Below are 20,792 nucleotides of genomic sequence, written 5' to 3'. Positions count from 1 at the left end.
TCACGTCCTACATTTCTGAAGAGATTGGTGCTTTTAGTTTTGACGTATCTCAATTCTGGGGATGTGGGTGGCGCTGTGGGTTAAAGCACAGAGCCTAGGACTTGCCGATCAGAAGGTCGGCGGTTTGAATCCCCGCGACGGGGTGAGCTCCCATTGCTCGGTCCTGTCAACCTAGCAGTTCGAAAGCACGTCAAAGTAGATAAATAGGTACCGCTCCGGTGGGAAGGTAAACGGTGTTTCTGTGTGCTGCTCTGGTTCGCCAGAAGCGGCTTAGTCATGCTGGCCACATGACCTGGAAGCTGTACACCGGCTCCCTTGGCCAATAAAGCTGAAATGAGCGCCACAACCCCAGAGTCGGCCACGACTTTTCTTTTTTAAAAAAAGATTTTTATTAAGATTTCAAAAGTTGTATAAAAACAAAACAAAACAATAAAAAAACAGACAAAAATAAAAGACAAGTATAATTTCAATCCCTTTTTTTTCCTTATAACTTACTTCCCCGACTTCCTCATACCTCCCCTCTCTGTATTCCAATTTCTAATTTATTAATTCAGCAAATCCTTTCCCTTATTTTTCATTTAATTTTTAGCCTTTCTTTTCATTTTACTTATCCATTACCGCTGGAAACCACGTAATTTCTAAACCAACGTCATTCTAACATTCATTAATTTTACAATGTTTCTTAAGATAGTCCTTAAATTTCTTCCAATCTTCTTCCGCTGTCTCCAGAGTCGGCCTGAAATGGTCAGGGGTCCCTTTACCTTTATCTCAATTCTGGGCTAAGCTTTTAAGAGTGGCTGGGGTAACCCAGACAGATGGGCGGGGTAAATATTATTATTATTATTATTATTATTATTATTATTATTATTATTATTATTATTATTTTGTGTAGTCCGGCAGGGCCAAAATTGTCAAAATTGAAAATGCACACCCTCATAACTCAAAAACGGAATGAGGCAAAAAAATAAAATTTTTGATTTAAGCTTAGTTTTGATCACTCAACAAGTGTACAAAATACTAACAAAATTAGATGGCATGAGGTAAAAAAAGTTGGTTACGGAATGGGCAAGCTGTTTTTCAGAGTAGTTCATATACGACTTTTGGGGAAAGGGTTCGGCTGCCTTCTGTATGTTGTTTTGATTGGTCTGAGGCTGAAGTAGCCAACATGGTGCTTTCTAGATGTTGACAGTGGACTACAAATCCCATCATCCCAGATCATAGGTCCTGTTGGGAACTGGAGTCCACAACATCCAGAGGGTGCCACTTAGGTCGAAGGTGTAGCCTTGACTGATGGCTTCAGGGGCTAGTCTTTTGACCCAGACTGCCCCTTCTCTACTCGTGACTGGTTGTATTCCTGAACAATACAGAAACATTGTTGGCACATAATGTAGACCACCAGAGTTGAAAGATGACAAATATTTATTCAACCAGTTCTACATTTTTACAAAGCCACAGGAAACATCAGACCCGAGAGGCAGCTCTTTAAGAGCTCAGGAATGTGGGGGGAAACTTAGATATCTTAAGATGCATGATCAAAGGAGTTTAAGGTGTCTCTACTGGAGTATTTTAGGACTATAGAATTTGGTCAAAGAGGAAATAAACCATGAGTTTATTTGTATTTGACATAATCTGTTACAATTTTCTTTTTACAAAAGGCTATGGCATTTTCGTTGGCTCGTTTTCTGATAACCTCAGAACAGGAAGTCGTGCTTCTCAGACTGATCAGTTGGCAACAAAAAGGTGGTACATCAATAATGGATTGAGATCATTTCAGGGAACATCACTGGAAAAAAATGAAAATGCGGTCAGTGCAAAATCTTATTTTTTTTCTATATTTCACTTATGGATAAAATTGTTTGTCCAATAACAGCTAGCCTGGTCTTTTAAGATCTTCAGGGTCAGACCTCCTTGTGGCCTCTAATAGGATTAGTTGGGGGAAGCATGTGACAGGGTCTCCTCTGTTGTGGCACCCAGATAATGGAAGTCCCTCACACTGGAAATGTCTTTGTCTTCCTCACTTTTGAGTTACAGGCATCAGTTGGAGACACATTTGTTTAGCCAAGCATCTGAAAGGCAAAGACATTTTGCAGCTGTGGTGATTTTTGTGGATTCTTATGGTTAGCGGAAGTCCTTGTCTTCAAGGAATTTATATACATTTTTTGTGATGGGTGTGTTTTGATGCTTTAAACCCTTGTTGCGCACCATATTGAGTTCAGTTTTAAGGAAGGGTGGCTTGAAAATGCAGTTAAATAAATAATTTTTTTAAAGGATCCAAATTTCTCATGGCTGCGGTGGTACTGGAAACATCAGAAAAGTGTGCCTCAGACAATTACATAGCTGGTTCTGAGAGTTTTAATTTAGGGTATTACAGAGATATAATTGGCTGATAACGAACAACGTTGTTTAAATAATAGGAATAACTTTTTGAGGACTATTTCTCCTAAATTCTTCTCCTCCTCCTCCTCCTCCTCCTCTTAATATTTCAGCCAGCCATTCCTCCACAGAACCCATGAGGACAATTTTGAATCTTTGACAATTGGAATTTCCAAATGTTTACATGTTTTTGTGGTTTAGTTGTTTAGTCGTGTCTGACTCTTCATGACCCCATGGACCAGAGCACTCCAGGCACTCCTGTCTTCCACTGCCTCCCGCAGTTTGGTCAAACTCATGCTGGTAGCTTTGAGAACACTGTCCAACCATCTCGTCCTCTGTCGTCCCCTTCTCCTTGTGCCCTCCATCTTTCCCAACATCAGGGTCTTTTCCAAGGAGTCTTCTCTTATCATGAGATGGCCAAGGTATTGGAGCCTCAGCTTCAACAGTGACCAACCAAAGTCCATAGCAAGGTCAAGGAACGAAAACCTTAAAGGGTGGGAGGGTGGGAAACAGGAGCAGCTGGAGGTGGCAAAAGAGGGAGATCTCTCGGCCTTGCCTGCATTAAATAGGGCAGGTCATGCCCCCCCGAGCCAGCTGATTGGCTGGCCAGGGGGTGATGCGGCCGGGGATTCCCTTGATCGCGAGGAGGCTGACCTTCCTGGTCCCTTCCAACTCTACAATTCTGTGATTCCCTCAGCCCCAGCCAGCTGTTGAGAGGTTCTAGTCCAAAACATCTGAAGGGTGACTGAGAGCAACAGCAATTGTGCAGTGATGGTCTAAATTTAATATTGCATCCACATAGCAGGTTGGGAACTCCCTCGTTTTAGGGTCATCGCCCTGTCCAGTGGTTCCACTTAATGCTACAGCAAGGGAGTTTCTGAATGCCAAGACCTCAGCCTTCACTGGCCACTCTTACCTTTGGCATTCCTCGTCCCTATACAGTAAGTTGCATTGACAAGTTTGCACTATAAACACAAAGCCTACAATTAAGTAGCGGGGTAAGGAGGGAGGGAGAACTCAGCTTGCCAGAGAGCAAATGGAGAGGGCAAGCACCTTGTTCAATGGAGTTCTGTTTCCAAACAGTCCGTGGTTTCTTTTTTCTTTTTCACCAGAAATACTAAATGGTGCAAAAGGCAGGTCAAGGCTATTTTGAGAAAGTGTGGAAGTCAGTTCTATAACCCTTTGACGCCAGGATTCCAAAGTCCCAGACGCTGCGAAATGTTAATGCAAAAACCCACCCAGTGTTAGAGGAGCTCAGTGGCTATCCTTAGCCTGCCCACAACTGAAACAGAAAAAAAGGGCGGGGGAGATTGAAAGTCATATTTCAACTTGATTTAAATCCAGTAAATAAATGTCAGCGGCCGGCCGGCAATCCAATTGAACTGGAAATCCAATTTCAATACTTTGCACCATGTCTATTGGTCATTTAATTTAACATTCTCTCACACACAATTATGATCTGTTTTGCAAATGCATGGAATCCCCACCCCTATTTTAATTGGTTTTGCTCCTCAGTGTTTGATTATGCATTACGCATGGAGCCTGACAGCTTTTGAAAGCTGGGTTTCCACTTTGACATCCGCCTCTAAAAAGAGCCTATCCACCGGCAGTAGGTGGAGCCAGATCCGAAGCCACTCCCCCTCTCAAGGCTTCTAAGTAAGAAGGCAGGCAAGTCCAGACTGGCTGACAGTAGCTTGAGGTCATTGTGGACAGTTCTCGCTCTCTCTCAGGCTGCCAACCTGGAGATGCCAGGGATTGAACCTGGGAACTTTTGCATGCAAGGCAGATGTTCTGCCGTTGAGTTGTGGTCCTTGCACAGCTCTAACACAAAGCTTATGTTGTTCACAGTTGGGGACTGGGTTTTAGAAGGGCAACACTGAGGAAGATGTCAAAAGGAAGGACCCCCTCCAAGGCTTGATAGGAAGGAAGGAAGGAAGGAAGGAAGGAAGGAAGGAAGGAAGGAAGGAAGGAAGGAAAGAAGGAAGGAAGGAAGGAAGGAAGGAAGGAAGGAAGGAAGGGAAGAAGGAAGGAAGGAAGGAAGGAAGGAAGGAAGGAAGGAAGGGAAGAAGGGAAGAAGGAAGGAAGGAAGGAAGGAAGGAAGGAAGGAAGGGAAGAAGGAAGGAAGGAAGATAGGGAAGAAGGAAGGAAGGAAGGAAGGAAGGAAGGAAGGAAGGAAGGAAGGAAGGAAGGAAGGAAGGAAGGAAGGGCTTACTGAGGGCAGACTAAGATAGATGTGAAAGAGCTCCATTTGCTTTTATGGACCAGTCTCCATGGCTGTGGAAGATTTTACAGGTCTAGCTCTCTGCACAAAGACCCTATTGATGACCCCACCCACCACAGATATTCATGTCAAGATTCCTGCATTGCAGGGGGTTTGACTAGATGACCCTTGGGGTCCCTTCCAACTCTACAAATTGATGATTCTATATGGCACAAATAGCAAGGGGCATTCCTACTGTGCTGATGAACATGGGAACCCTCTTTTTTGTGAGTCCTGGGAAACCTGCTCCCTGTCTTGCAGGCCCTTTTTCTCTTGCCCTGGGAGGCCCTGACTCCAGCTACAAAAGTTGAGGCTGCTAAACAGACTCTTGGGCTAGGGGGTTGTTTGGGAGGGGGTTGTTGCTGTTAATGGTATATTTTTATTGTTGTTGTGGTTAATAATCTTTAGATCTTTTGATTTATGTGAAAATTATTCGGTTTGGTTGTGTATTTTTTAATGTTTCATTTATTGCTATGTTGCAGTATTTTTTCATGTTGTAAGCTGCCTCATGTATGGTTTGAACTGTGTAAAGGTGGCATTCAAATAAAATCAGGTATGTATGTAACACTGACACCAGTCTTTATATTTTGACCATTTGAATCCTGCCCAGAAAACTCCCCTGTTTAAAATGCAGGCCGAGTCAACTTTTTGATTGGCTGAGTTAACTTTTTGATTGATGTTTGGTCCTTTTAAAAGGCCCCAAGTAGTCGGAGCCCCTATTACTTAATAAGTGCACTTAAGCCACTAATTGCACACATTTGGCTAATCACTGTTATGTACAGTCAATTAAACCTACGGTTTTAAAGCACTTTAAATGGCGCACTCTGCCCCATACTGAGTAAATAAATAAGTAGGGAGATATTAAAATGCAAATTCTCAATATGGAGGAACAATTACCAGGGAGGCAAGAATCTGAGCTCGTGGATTTATTGACTGTATCGGAAATAGCCGTTTCTTCAGCTCCTAAGCAGACACAACACTGATATGCTTGTTTGGGGCAGAACATAGGGATGTGGTGTGGGAAAAGTCCTAAAGACCAGGTAAGGAGGCCAGGAAGGGCAGTTTTGGCTCCCAAACCCAAGGTTCCTGACCTGTTTCCTATTTTCTGTGGACAGAGTTCTAAATCTCCTTCTTTCCGATCTTCAAATAATTAGAATCTCATATTGTCACTATACGCCTCCATCCATTAATCCAGGCATGGGGAAACGTCAGCCCTGCAGATGGAGTTGAACTTCAACTCCCATAATTCCTGGGCCATGCTTGCTAAGGCTGATGGGAGTTGAAGTACAGAGCAAAATCTAGAAGGCTGAAGCTTCTCTACTCCACTGCCTTAACCCAACTGTTGATTGTTGGATTTACTGTTATCATTTATTGCAGTTTTTTGTATCCTGCCTTACAGGATACAAATCCTTCCAAGGTGGCATACAAGAAACCTGGGGGGGGGGGGATACATTTTTGAACACAATATCAGTGCAATAAGCCCAGGGGTCAGCAAACTTTTTCAGCAGGGGGCCGGTCCACTTAGTTTGCTTAACCATGCAATAAGCTATATGAATGTATAAGGATGATCATATGGATGTTTCTCACAGGGCAGCTGTTGATACAATGGCCTTGTGATGGTGGTTAATCCAGGTGAAACAGCTAGTCATTGCCTTTGTCTCTTTCTCTCCTCGAATCTTTCCATAGAGTAGTTGAAGGGATTGTAAGGGTCACCTGGTCCAACCCCATGCAATGCAGGAATCACAGCTAAAGAACCCCTGATAGATGGCCACCCAACCTGTTCTTTAAAACCTCAGTTGAATGAGAGTCCACCACCTTCCAAGGTATCTCAACAGCTCTTACTATCCAAAAGTTTATTCTAATGTTTAGTTGGAATCTTCCCTCTTGTAATGTGAGAATCCATTGGTTCAGGTCCTACCTTGGTCCATCTTCTGTATGACATTCCTTCAGATAATTGAAGGCGGCTATCATATCGCCTCTCAGCCCTCTCTTCTCCAAGCTAAACATCCTCTACTCCACTGTTCGACAGTGGAATTTGCTGCCAAGGAGTGTGGTGGAGTCTCCTTCTTTGGAGGTCTTTAAGCAGAGGCTTGACAACCATATGTCAGGAGTGCTCTGATGGTGTTTCCTGCTTGGCAGGGGGTTGGACTCGATGGCCCTTGTGGTCTCTTCCAACTCCATGATTCTATGATTCTATGATTCCTTCAACCCTTCCTCTTAAGGTTTGGTTTCCAGACCCTTGATCATCTTGGTCCTTCTCCTCTGCGTATGTTCCAGCTTGTCAATATCCTTCTTAAACTGTGGCAGATAGCCCTGTGAGGTTGTTTTGGGAGGAGTCCATCTGGAATAAGCTGCAACACTCTGTCCTGGAAGCCTTCGTACCAATCCTCCCTTCCAAATTGTTATGCTGTAGTAATTCTTTTATTGTGCATTTTGATTATTGCACTATTGTATTTCAATGGATTCCGCCCCCCATAAACCATTTTGAGCATAACTGTACTTGTAGAAAACATGCCATATAAATGCAGCCTATAAAACACTCTATGAAGACACATGCCATCGTTTATTTACTTTTGTAGGACCTGGTGTGTTTGCTCCATGGAAGCATTTTTAGCAAACGTATAACTTTTTTTTTGTGCACAAGAATTCCAGACACAGGTGGTCTGTACGTTCCAACATACATTATTTAGAATGGAAATTCTTTAGCCAATTTGTGAGGGGAGAAAGAAAATTGCACCAGCTGGTACCAAAGAGTTATCTTTGTCGACATGAACTCATGTTTGCTTTGACACTGAGCTAATCTGCATTTTCCCTTTGAACACTTTTATATATGTTTCTTTACTCTCTTGCTTAGCCAGTAAAGCTTTATGAGGTCTTAAATGGAGCAGATATCTGTTGTCTTGGGATGGAGAGATCTTGGTTTCTCTCCATTTCTCAATTTTCCTGTCTTAAGTCCAGTTCTCTACATTCCTGCTTCAGTATGTGCTTGTGTGTATTTCATTTTATTAAGTCCACAGGACTTAGCATTTTAGCACACAACTCCCCTAACATACACATTTTTTTGCAAGCATGTTTTCCCTAATACAACACATTTTCATGAATATGTGACACTTTCCCCTAATATACACATCCTTGTAGACATTATTTGGTTGGAGAACTGCAATGTGAGATGCTCTTCAGGGTTTCAGACAGCGTCCTTTCCCACACATCCATGGAGATGCAAAGGACTGAACCTGGGACCTTTCATATGCAATATATAGAACCCCAAAAGGGTGGGAATCTTCTAAAACAGGAGTAGGGGGTCTGTGACCCTCCAGGTGTTGTTTGGCTCCAACTCCCACCAGCTCCAATCTCTATGGCCAATGGTCAGAGATGATGTACCGTATTTTTTGCTCTATAAGACTTTTTCCCTCCTAAAAAGTAAGGGAAAATGTGTGTGCATCTTATAGAGCGAATGCAGGCTGCGCAGCTATCCCAGAAGCCAGAACAGCAAGAGGGATTGCTGCTTTCACTGCACAGTGATCCCTCTTGCTGTTCTGGGTTCTGAGATTCAGAATATTTTTTTTCTTGTTTTCCTCCTCCAAAAACTAGGTGCGTCTTGGGATCTGGTGCATCTTATAGAGCGAAAAATACGGTAGTTCAACAACAGACCATAAGCTTCCACATTCCTATTCTAACATAAATGGAAATCCACAACATTCCGTGGTTCTGCCTTCTTTGGGAGTGAGGAATGTTCTCCCGTGACCTTCTGGCAATACTTTACTTGAGATATTGCTGAAGATCTTTTCTTTAAGGTGCTGAGAAACCTGAAGTTTCTTTAAGCTGCTTCAGAGAGCAGTAGCATTCTTTTGAGGGGGTTCCCCCCCCCCTTGGTGGCATTAAGATTGGGAAAGATCAGAAGCCCCTCTGAAGAATGCTGAGATACGTCACATTCCTTATGAAACATGAAGCCAGGAGCATGGATGGCATCCTTCCAAACATATCTTGGCTTTCTATTGTAAGTTGACCCCTTGCTTCTGTAAAGCTACATTCCCCCTCCCCTACTGCTTTATATGGCCACCCTATTCACTTGGGGAGCTCTATATGCAGCTCTTGTGCAGTGCAGAAAATCTGACGGTGTAGAAGGAGGATGTTCACGGGGAATAAAGCTACTAGGCTCCATGATGGCTATCTCTACCTGCACTACCAGAGGCAGGGTGTCTCTGAATACCAGTAGCTGGGAATCACAGGTGAGGAGAGCGTTGTTGCACGAGATTCTGTTTGCAGACTGGCTGGCCACCGTGAGAACAGGACACTGGACTAAGTGGGACTTTGGCGTCATCCAGCCGGGGGGGGGGGGGTGCCAGGAAGAGGGGTGCAGTGAGTGCCGACCGCTCCGGATGTCACCACTGAGGGAGGGGGTGACAAAATGCCGGGCGGCACTCACCACAGGCCCTGCAGCAAGCCTGAGCCATGTGTCTCTCCTGGGAGAGATGCGGTGGCTTGGGCGTGCGCAGGCTCCACACTGCTCAAATGGTCCACCCGCTGCCTCCTCCCCTCAGCTGTAGGGTGGCTGAGTGGGAGGAGGCAGGCAGACTCTGGAGGCCTTGCAGTGTGCCCCACCCCTACGGGTGGCTCACCCCGCCCTCGCCCCACCCCTATGGATGGCTCACCCCACCCCTGGGCGTGCCACCCCATGTGCCCGAGTGGCTTCCTCCGCCACTGCAGCCAGTCTCTGCTTATGTTCGAAGAAGAAGAAGAAGAACACTTTATCACTACCTGAAGGAGTCTCAAAGCGGCTAACATTCTCCTTTTCCTTCCTCCCCGACAACAAACACTCTGTGAGGTGAGTGGGGCTGAGAGACTTCAAAGAAGTGTGACTAGCCCAAGGTCACCCAGCAGCTGCATGTGGAGGAGCAGGGAAGCAAGCCCAGTTCACCAGATTATGAGTCTACCACTCTTAACCACTACACCGAATTGACTCTTATGCAAGAAGGAAAATGAAACTGGAGACTGAATGAGGATGGTCCTTGAAAGATGCAGAATACCTCCCTCTGATCTTCTTCTTCTTCTTCTTCTTCTTCTTCTTCTTCTTCTTCTTCGGGGCAAACACTGGCCTGTGCGCATTTCAACATTTCTAGACAGTAATGAGGGTAAATGACCTTTGTGGAAAATCTAAAATTCCGTTGGTTAGGAGTCAGTATCATTTGCCAGTTCTGGAAGAAATACTGCTTGCTGAAGATCAAAAAGATGAACAGCTGGGCTCTGTGTGTGTGTTTATGAGTGCAAAGTGGGGGAAAGGGAGCAGGTCCACAACACATGAATCAAAGTGTGAGACAATGTTATGTGTATTCTGCCAAAGGAACAAGTACAAGGTTTGGGCAATGTCAGACTTCCAAGCTTTTATCCAGAGGGCTTTAGGTATGTCAATCAGCAGGGAGGTCAACCCAGCTAGTCACAGATCTTTTGGGAATCCAAAAGTCTTGTTTCCAATAAGACAAAGGGAACATTAATGTATCTGTGTTGGTTGGTTGGTTGGTTGGTTGGTTGTCTGTCGCTTTGGTTTGCCTTGGGCAAGAGAAAGTGACTAAAACATTAACACCAACACCAACATGGGGAGAACATTCCATAAATTTAGACACACATACACACCAATATGGAGATTATATTCTATTATTTCCTTTCAAAATTTATATCCCATATCTCAATGAATGATCAGGACAGGTTACACAGAAAAGGGGAGGCATTTTTCAGCAGAATGGCAATGCGTTTTTGCTTGGTCCAATTGGTTACCAGGAGTCACCTGATCCACATGAACCTGCTTCATAGGAAGGGGAGCTTCATCAAAGCACCTCCCATTTCTACTTTTGGAGCTTGCTGGCATGTTCCTCTTCCTCCTTGAGGAATCAGTGCATTGCTGCCTGGCCACCTTTAGTATGAGTGCTGCAATGTAGCTGAGTGGAGTATGGTAAGTGGACTAGGGAGACTAGGCTAGTCCCCTAAATGTTTCCCTGGCGCCTCCTTCCCAAAGGCCAGGAAGCTTCTGCCTGACTTAGGGAGGAAGGCACAATACTCCAACAGGTCCAAGAGCCCTCCTGCCACGCTGCCCAAAGCCTGCCCAGTTTGCAGAAAGAGGCAAGAAGGCTCCAGCAACCTATCACAGCCCTGGTGCCTCCTTCTCAAAGCCTGGGGAGCTTTTGCCCAGCTTGGGGAGGGAGGCGCGATGCTCACACACACAAGGTCACAACACCACACCCACAAGCTGGTGCCTCTGACCTTAACCGTTCCCCTACGAAGAAATGTCACCAGATGCCACTGATGTAGCTGTTGCTTCTAGAAAAAGAGTTGACTGCTAAAAGCATGTTTGTTTGTTTGTTTGTTTGTTTGTTTGTTTGTTTTGTTTTATGCATCCCTTCCCCCTAAAACACCCCCCAAAAAAGTTCTGTAAGAAATCGATGGAGAAGCATCTTTCCAGCGATAGCATCTGAAGCAAGCTAAGCCCTGGAATGCAAGGAGATTCTCGGAGTATCCCAAAGGAGCTTCTTCTGCTGCCAATCCACAAACAATCCAAGTTTTTCACATAATAAACTGGATTCCAGGTTACGCAGATGATCCGCAGGCATCGGCTGAACTTCGCCTGACCCAGTTCTTCGTTTCAGGTTGGTAATAAAAATCCAAACCCCAAGGAAATTTTCCACGTGGCTTTATTTCTTTTAGAAAGAAAGAGAGAGAGAATAAAGGAAAGGTTTGAGCAACTCTGCTAACGTCAGTTCGGACACTTCGAGCTCCCCGAATTGACAGGTTCAGCTACTAGTCTTCTTTTTTCCAGGGAATGTACAGAACACAGCTTTTGCTGGTTATACAATAGCCATATGTTGAAAAATCCTGGCATTGCTGAGATCGAGATATAATCATCATCATTGATATGTACTATTGATGCTTCTGTTGTCTTTGTCCATGGAGTTTTCTTGGCAGGGATACTGGAGTGGCTCGCCGGTTCCTGCTCCATGTGGATCATGTTTGGTCAAAACTCTCCACTATGACCTGTCAGTATTGGGTGACCCTGCATGGCATAGCTCATAGCTTCTCTGAGTTATTAAAGCCCCTTCGCCATGACAAGGAGAAGGGGACGACAGAGGACGAGATGGTTGGACAGTGTTCTCAGAGCTACCAGCATGAGTTTGACCAAACTGTGGGAGGCAGTGGAAGACAGGAGTGCCTGGTGTGCTCTGGTCCATGGGGTCACAACGAGTCGGACACGACTAAACAACTAAACAACTAAACAACAACAACATTGATGCTTTGGGTACGTGACTACACAGTGACAAGAAAAGAGGTCCTTGCCTTGAGGAACATACAGTCTAGGGTTCACAAGAATGAGGGGAGGGTGGTGAGCATAACAGGGCAAGAATGTACTTTCATTTCAGCAACATACACTTGGGTTTAATTTCCGCATCAGAAGAAAAGAACATGAGAAGACCTTTGATGGATCAGGCCAATGGGCTATCTAGTCCAGCATTCTGTTCTCACAGAGTTCTCTAGGAAGGAGGATTAATTGTTAAACCACTCTGAGAATTCATAGCATTGTAGGATAGTCCCACTTGCTGCAATGCAAGAATCTCAACTCAAGCATCCCTGTCAGATGGCCATGCAACTTCTGCTTAAAAACCTTCTGCTTAAAGTCCATCACTTTCCAAGGGAGTCCGTTCCAATGTTGAACAGCTCTTACCATCATAGAGCTCTTCCTGATGTCCGAATCAACTTTCTTGCAAATTGAAGCCATTAGTTTGGTTCCTAGACTCCAGAACAGGAGAAAACAAGCTTGCTCCATCTTCCATGTGACAATCCTTTAGGTATTTGAAGATGGCTATCACACTTCCTCTTAGTATCCTCTTTTCCAGGCTAAACACACTCATCTGTTCCTCATAAGGCTTGGTTTCCAGACCCTTGATAATCTTGGTCCCCCTCCTCTGCATACATTCTAGCTTATCAATATCCTTCTTCAACTGTGGTGCCCAGAACTGGACACAATACTCTAGGTGTGGTCTCACCAAACCAGAAGAGAGGCGTGCAGAATTATATGTCAAGGGCGGTCATATTGGGTTGAGGGCATATGACACCCCATTTGTCTCAGACCAGCCCGATTTCTCCCATTGTGCTTTTCATACTTAAGGTAAAGGTAAAGGGACCCCTGACCATTAGGTCCAGTCATGACCAACTCTGGGATTGCGGCGCTCATCTCACTTTATTGGCCGAGGAAGTCGGCGTACAGCTTCCGGGTCATGTGGCCAGCATGACTAAACTGCTTCTGGCGAACCAGAGCAGCGCACGGAAACACCGTTTACCTTTCTGCCGGAGCGGTACCTATTTATCTACTGCACTTTGACATGCTTTCCAACTGCTAGGTTGGCAGGAGCAGGGACCGAGCAACGGGAGCTCACCCCATCGCGGGGATTTGAACCGCCGATCTTCTGATCGGCAAGTCCTAGGCTCTGTGGTTTAACCCACAGCGCCACCCGCGTCCCACTTTTTCATAGTTGGTGCATCCCAATATTTGCTTCTATCCCACTGGATCAGGAATCAGACTTACGGTATGAAACCCTGATCCCTATGACCTCTCTAGGCAATTGTCCTGGTCGCTTAATTGCCTTATTAATAAGCTTGGATGCTGTGCTCCCTTCCCCACTTCTCCCTGAAAGCTTGAACTAGTCTGACTGGTTAGGATTCCATTCCGCCAATCCATTGCCCATCTTCTTTGCTTAAGCAGTTAATAATGAACCACTTAGAATGGTCAAGCAGAGCACTGGGGAAGCTTGGTGTCATGACTGGAGGTTTAGATGGAAGGGTTCACTTAAAGTTCACCATCTGACTCAGACCAGTGGCATATAGAATAGTTTAATCATGCCGTGGGAAAAAAACAATTCTCGCAGAAGGGGACCCTTAGGCAGGGCCTGAAGGATAAACTTCCATTCGTTTCAAAGAAAGCCTGCATCTTGCCCCCCTCTTCACCACCCTTCCAAAAAGAGGGAGGTCTTCAGGAAATGGAGATAGACTATTTACTCAAATGCAGCAGATTAATTCATCTGTCCCTCAACAACTCTATCTGAAAATGATAGAATCTATTTGGCGGACATTTTTGAATGAGGGGATAAGTGAAGTGCTTTCTTCATCTTCTTCTATTTCTCATTGCAGTTAAAATAATAATAATAATAATAATTCAGGAACACAATGCAAAGGCAGAGATTGAAAAGGACTCTCTGTTGCACAGGCCGCTGATTGTTGTCTGAGTAGTGACAGGACTTATGTTTAAGAAGAGATCCCACCAATGCATTAAATTACTGGCCTGTATAGACTTTCATTCTTGTTTTCTAAAACCCTCCACTGAGCTATGTGCAAATGGACTCTTGAAAACTCCACCTGCACCCTGCTCTCTGTTGCCAGAGAAGCCAAGGAAAAAATTCCAGTGAAAATTTCCAGGAGTTTCTCACAGGTGGGGAATCACTGTTAGCAGTATCAGAAGCATAGTTTCTTTTGTCTATTATTAATATTTAGACTCCACTTTAAGAGGTGTCAGCCTAGCCAGCATTTTGAATGTCTCAGACGTAAGGTAAAGGATCCCTGGATGGTTAGGTCCAGTCAAAGGGGACTATGGGGTGCGGTGCACATATTGCTTCAAGCCGAGGGAGCCAGCATTTGTCCACAGACAGTTTTCTGGGTCATGCAGCCAGCATGACTAAACCGCTTCTGGCACAATGGGACACTGTTTAGCTTCCCACCGCAGTGGTAACTATTTATCTACTTGCACTGACGTGCTTTCAAACTGCTAGGTTGGCAGAAGTTGGGACAGAGCAATGGGAGCTCAACACCGTCGTGCGGATTCAAACCACTGACCTTTTGATTGGCTTAATGGTTTAAACCACAGAGCCACCCACCTCAGATGTATCAGTTTGAGAATGTAAAGCCAGGCTGCCATTAAGGTTACTGCTGGTGCCACTTCATTCATTCATTGCCTATTTCACAGGAATACAAAATGCAGCATTAAAAATGGTTAGAACAAATAGAATCACAACTCAGGTGAATCCTAATATTTATATATCTCAAATGTCAGAGACGAAGTTAAAGAGATGCATCTTCAGGATATGAGGGAAGCTATATAAAGAAGGTTCCAGGCACAGTTGAAGGGTTGCCCAAGAGAATGCCCTTTCCCAGGCTGCCATCCTCCAAATGTCCAAGGCCAACAGAACTGCCAAGTCCTTCTGCCCCAGAAGGACTTGTAGGATTTGTAGGGGAGAAGATGGTGCTGGCATCAGTCTGTTTTAAGAGACAATGGAGTGCGCCTCCAGCAGTGGTCAAACTGCTGTGGCTGAAGACCAGTAACTTGTAATTGCTACCTCTCAAGTTGCTTTTGCTGCTTTAGCAGCACCAAAGTGACCTCTCTGGGGTGCAAGCCTGGGCAGTGTGTATGGAGGTCCTGGGCTGCCCAGATGACAAGACACCCCTCTTGGCCTCACTGATGTGGTCCAAAGGAAAGCAGAGCAAGACGTTTGGCACCAGCTTGGCTGCATGAGTTGACAGAAGGAGGCATACAATAAACCACCCAACCACCTTAGGGACTCCACTCTGGATTTGTGTTGCCTTTTCTTCTCCCAAAGATACCCTGCAAAGCAGTGGGTACAGATATTTCCTCAGGGTTCACTCCATGAATGAGGATAGCCACAAGGCAGCAGAGGTTTAGGTCAGAGCTTTCCTTCTAGATGGGCTACCTTCCCAGGTTGATGAGCCCCATTGTATTTACGGGACCGCCTCTCCTGGTATGCCCCGAAGAGGACCTTAAGGTCCATGAATAATCATAGTTTTGAGGTCCCGGGCCCTAAGGAAGTCTGATTATCCTCCACCAGGGCCAGGGCCTTCTCAGTGATGGCTCCAACCTGGTGGAATGCTCTATCCCATGAGACCAGGGCCCTGAAGGATTTAATTTCCTTCCAAAGGGCCTGTAAGACAGAGCTATTCTTCAATTTGAACTTAGCCTGATCTTTTCTTCCCCTTCCTTCCCTCCCCTTCCCCTTTTATGAAGATTACCCGCTCTGGGATCCCACAGCTAATTCTCCCCTGGTCTCCTCGCTAGTCCAAATAGGACTAATTTAGCCAGCTAGCCCTGGTGATCATCAATGTTTATTGGATGGATTTCCCCCCTAAACTGATTTTTGAATTCTGAATTTATTGTTATTCACGTTTTATACTGTATTTTATGCTGTTTCGTTGCATCAAATAAGTGTTTTAAATTTGTTGTTAGCCACCCTGAGCTCGGTTTTCTGAACCGGGAAGGGCGGGGTATAAATAAAAAAATATTTTTATTATTATTATCTGCCTCTCATTTCCTTCTACAGCATGTGCAGAAAATGCCTTCTTGACCATTGGACCCACTATTGGTCTCGTCCGCTCGATCCACCAGATCCTATCTTCACATGCAGGGGAATTCTCTAACTCATCAAGGACTTGAGACCCATCAGCTGCCCTCCCTGATTTAGCTGGTCAATCAAAGCCGTTTCCCAGGATGTAGTCACTGTCTCATGCTGACTGCTTCTAGGAACCCCGGGGGAGAGCTGAGTGCAGGGTGAGGTCCAAAGGTTGTCCCCTACCCAAGGTGCTACGCCTCCCATAACACCCCTGCAACCCTGAGAAGGAGAACAGTGGAGAATATTGATATTAAATTCTATGACCAGAAGCATTTTTGTTAGGGATTGTAGGACAAGACCTGCCAAGGAAAATAGAGAACTTATTTATGTATGCTACAACAGCAGCAAGAGTCTTGATAGCACAAGGATGGAAGAATGAGGAAACCCTGACAAAAGAACAGTGGCAAGAGAAACTGATGAACTATGCAGAGCTGGCCAAATCGACATACAAATTGTGAGACAAGGACAACTGTGACTTCAAGGAGGAATGGGAACTTTACAAAAATTATTTTAAAACACAACAAAATGAACTGGACTCCTTGGCAGGTTCTGAATAAACATACACAGATTTATTGTTGATAACATGATGGACAGATACGCAAGGATATATACAATTTTATAATATGCAGAGAAAATATGTGCAGCGAAATCAGGAAGAGGAGCTGAGGGAAGTCCTTGGGGGGGGAGGGGGGAATTAGGTAGGTGATTCTATAGTTTGATAATGTGTTATGTGGAAATTGAGCAATAAAAAATATTTTTTAAAAAAGATATAAAAATCTATGATGTGGCTTTCTTTTTCTAGTGGGCTGAGAAAAAGAAAAATCTTAGAAATATTATCAGGTTAAATATTAAGGTTTTGTTGTTGTTTTTGTTTAGTCGTTTAGTCGTGTCCGACTCTTTGTGACCCCCTGGACCAGAGCACGCCAGGCACTCCTGTCTTCCGCTGCCTCCCACAGTTTGGTCAAACTCATGCTGGTAGCTTCGAGAACACTGTCCAACCATTTCGTCCTCTGTCGTCCCTTTCTCCTTGTGCCCTCCATCTTTCCCAACATCAGGGACTTTTCCAGGGAGTCTTCTCTTCTCATGAGGTGGCCAAAGTATTGGAGCCTCAGCTTCACGATCTGTCCTTCCAGTGAGCACTCAGGGCTGATTTCCTTCAGAATTGAGAGGTTTGATCTTCTTGCAGTCCATGGGACTCTCAAGAGTCTCCTCCAGCACCATAATTCCAAAGCATCAATTCTTCGGCGATCCAGGAGAAATATTCCCAGGTTAAATATTCTCAGGTTTCAACTCGGCTCTACCCTCAATGTTCCAGCTTCTGCCCTTCTGGGTTCAAAATTATATTGGCTGCTTCTTTCCTCTCTAAAAGTGACTGCAGAATGCAAAGGGGAAAAGGAACCACATCCCCAACATAGACCTGGTATATTGTTTGCTTTCTTCTTTCTCTTTAAAATGAAATAACACTGGCACGAGGGAAGAGCTGAAACGAGGGCTGAACAAATTAATTTCTTTCTCTCCCTTTTCTTCTCTTGTTTTCCTTCCAGCTAAACACAGAAAGAAAAGTTGTCGCTTCAGGCAAGCAGCGACTTGCTGGAATTTTTGCCGCTAAAAAGGCAAGTCAAACCTGGCCAAGTTTTCGTTAATCCGTCATTCAGGTTATTAGCTGCCAGTGTTGCTCCACCACATCCTGTCCCCTCCCTTGTTCAGCAACTACAAAATAATAATAATAATAATCTTGGTGCGGTTTGGATTAACTCCTGCCAATTCCTAGTTTCCTGTCAATTTTAACATTTAAAGAATTGGAATTGGGCTCCTGCAAAAATAATAATGAAAAAACCCAAAGGAGAAAAGGACCGTTCCCAGAGAGCTTTAACAGTCTAACCCTCTTTACCTCTGAGGATTGTCGCTCTGTGAAGGGAATACGGAGTCTCCTAACAACTCTCAGGACCCTTAAGAAACTACAGTTCCCAGAATTCTTTGGAAGGAAGCCATGACTGTTCAAAGTGATGCAGCAGCCCCTCCTAAAAAAGCTAATACAATTATAGGACAGGAAAGTAATAGTACCACTCTATTCTGCCTTGATCAGACCCCTCCCCCCACACTTGATGTACTGCATCCAGTTCTGGGCACCTCAATTTAAGAAGGATATGGACAAGCTGGAAGTGTTCAGAGGAGGGCGACCAAGATGGGTAGGGACCCAAACCAAGCAATTCAACTTACGAAAAGAAATTGCAGCTAAAGTGTGTTTCGCTTGGAAAAGAGGATACTGAGAGGAGGTGTGATAGCCACCTTCAAATACAGTGGTACCTCTGGTTGCAAATGGGATCCGTCCTGGAGGTCCGGTCGCATCCTGGGGAATTTGCTTTTTTTAAAAAAAAAAATATTTTTTTATTACTTTTTAGAAATACAGAAATACAGAAAAAAGAATAAAGAGTAGTTATAAGAGAATAAGATAGAAAAATAACAAATTTCCATATTCTTTTTCCATCTAATCTATAGGACTTCCCCACATCCTCCGAACCCTGCGTTCTCTGTCTTATAAAGCATCAGCAATTTGTTAACTTATTTCAAAACTTATTGTAACTTCCATTTTATCATGTTCCCTATTTTCAATTTTACTGTAACTCAATTCTTATATGTTTTATATTAAACACAATAAAGTTGTTTCATTATTTTACCTCTGAATTCTTGTGTCTTAATTTTCATTTCATTAACTTACATTTGCTGAAGCTAGAATTTCCTGAAAGGTGCATTTTTTAACATTCATGCATCCTGGGGAATTTGCAACCAGAGGACCACTTCTGCGCATGTGCGCAGCACAGTTTAGTGCTTCTGCGCATGCACACAGCACAGTTTTACACTTCTGCAAATGCACACAGCTCAGTTTAGCACTTCTGCGCATGCACACAGCGCAGTTTAATGCTTCTGTGCATGCACACAGCACAGTTTAGCGCTTCTGCGCATGCACGCGCGGTGAAACCTGGAAAAATACTTCCAGGTTTGCCACATTTGCATCCCGAAGTTTACGTATCCAGAGGGATACGTAAGTGGAGGTACAACTGTATCTAAAGGACTGTCACATAGAAGATGGAGTAAGCTTGTTTTCTCCTGCTCTGGAGCCTAGGACCCAAAGTAACAGCTTCAATTTGCAAGAAATTTGATTCTGACATCAGGAAGAACAGTGGGACAAACTCTCCTGGGCAATGGTGGGCTCTCCTTCACTGGAGGTTTTTAAGCTGAAGTTGGATGGTCATCTATCAGGAATTCTTTAGCTGTGATTCCTGCATTGCAGGGGGTCAGACTAGGCGACCCCTGGAGTCCATTTCAACTCTACAATTCTATGATTGAGTGCAGGGCCTTTTCCCTCCAGCCCAAACTCACTGGGATGCAGCTCCAGCCCCTCTCAGGTGGGCACCAATGCCATTCTAAGAGGAGTCCATGGTGGGTTCCAGCACCCCTTTTTCTAGAACTATAGCACTGGTTCTATGATGCTTCAGATGCATAGCATAGATGGGGCCTTAGCCTCTGAAGGATAGATGAGGGTCAGTAGGGATAGGCACTTTACATGGCAATTCTATATTCAGAAGTAAGCATCATTGGTTCAGTTGGGGCTTATTCACAGGAAAGTGGGCATCGCACTGCCAGTGTGTCTAGAGGGGACTTTGATCTTACCCAGCAGGGCTCCTTCTGGGTCTTAATGATCTTACAGTAAACCTGAAGGCTTGTGTTATCTGTTATTTCTGATCCGCCTCCTGTTCTCTGTAAAGCTGAAGTTAAAACAGAACTCAGGTCTTGTATGTTCTGTGACCTTTTTGATTTTCAGGAAGGATCTTACTTTGGCAGTATTTGGGTGGAACCTGGTTTAATCAGCTCAGTGTTTACGGAGGCCAACAATCCATCTGGGGAATTTGGGTGAGGAAGGTGCCATCTTGAATAACCATTTACAAGCAAGCAAGCCATCGCCCTCCTGTCCCACAGATTAAAGATGGTCACTGACCTTATGGAACTGTCTTCCTTCCACAAGAAAATTAGGTTTACCCTAAGAGGATACAAGGGCAAGTCAAGTCATCCTAACATAGCTGAAAGAGGGATGGGAACTGTTGCAAGTCCTACGGCCATACTGAATTTTAATTAGTTGTGAATTCATTTGGGGGTTAAGACTTTCATTTTGTCATACAAGCCCTGTTCAGGGAAGTTTTTAATGTGTGACATTTTAATGTATTTTTAATATTTGTTGGAAGCCACCCAGAGTGGCTGGGGAAGCCCAGCCAGATGGGCGGGGTACAAATAAATTATCATTATTATTATTATTATTATTATTATTATTATTATTATTATTATTATTATCAGATGGAAGGCTCTGCCGTTTTGCTGTCTGTGAAATCATACCCGTCCAGGTAATACAGTTAAAGATGAAAAGAATAAAAGCACATGGGCACAATGAGATGAAAAATGCCATACCATTGAACATGTCAAATCTCAGCTAAAGCATCTGTCAGGGAACTGCCATCAGGGCCGAAGGGAGAGAGGGGTCCCAGAGAGCTTCCCGGGATGGGGAGAGGCAGCCCATCTTCTGGGGAAGAGAATCAGTGTAGCACCAGTGGAGAAGGGGGACAGATGGGGGAATCAGCGAGGTGGTCCCATGACTCCTTGCCAGGGACCAGCGGGGAGAGTAAGGGTCCTCCGCTGCCTACACCCTCCTTGAGCAGAAGGCTTCCGCGCAG

The sequence above is a fragment of the Podarcis gaigeae genome, assembly GCF_964106915.1.
Source record: "Podarcis gaigeae genome assembly, chromosome: 14".
Taxonomy (NCBI): Eukaryota; Metazoa; Chordata; class Lepidosauria; order Squamata; family Lacertidae; genus Podarcis; species Podarcis gaigeae.
The sequence above is the reverse complement of the archived record's forward strand: the minus strand, read 5'-3'. Positions refer to the sequence as shown.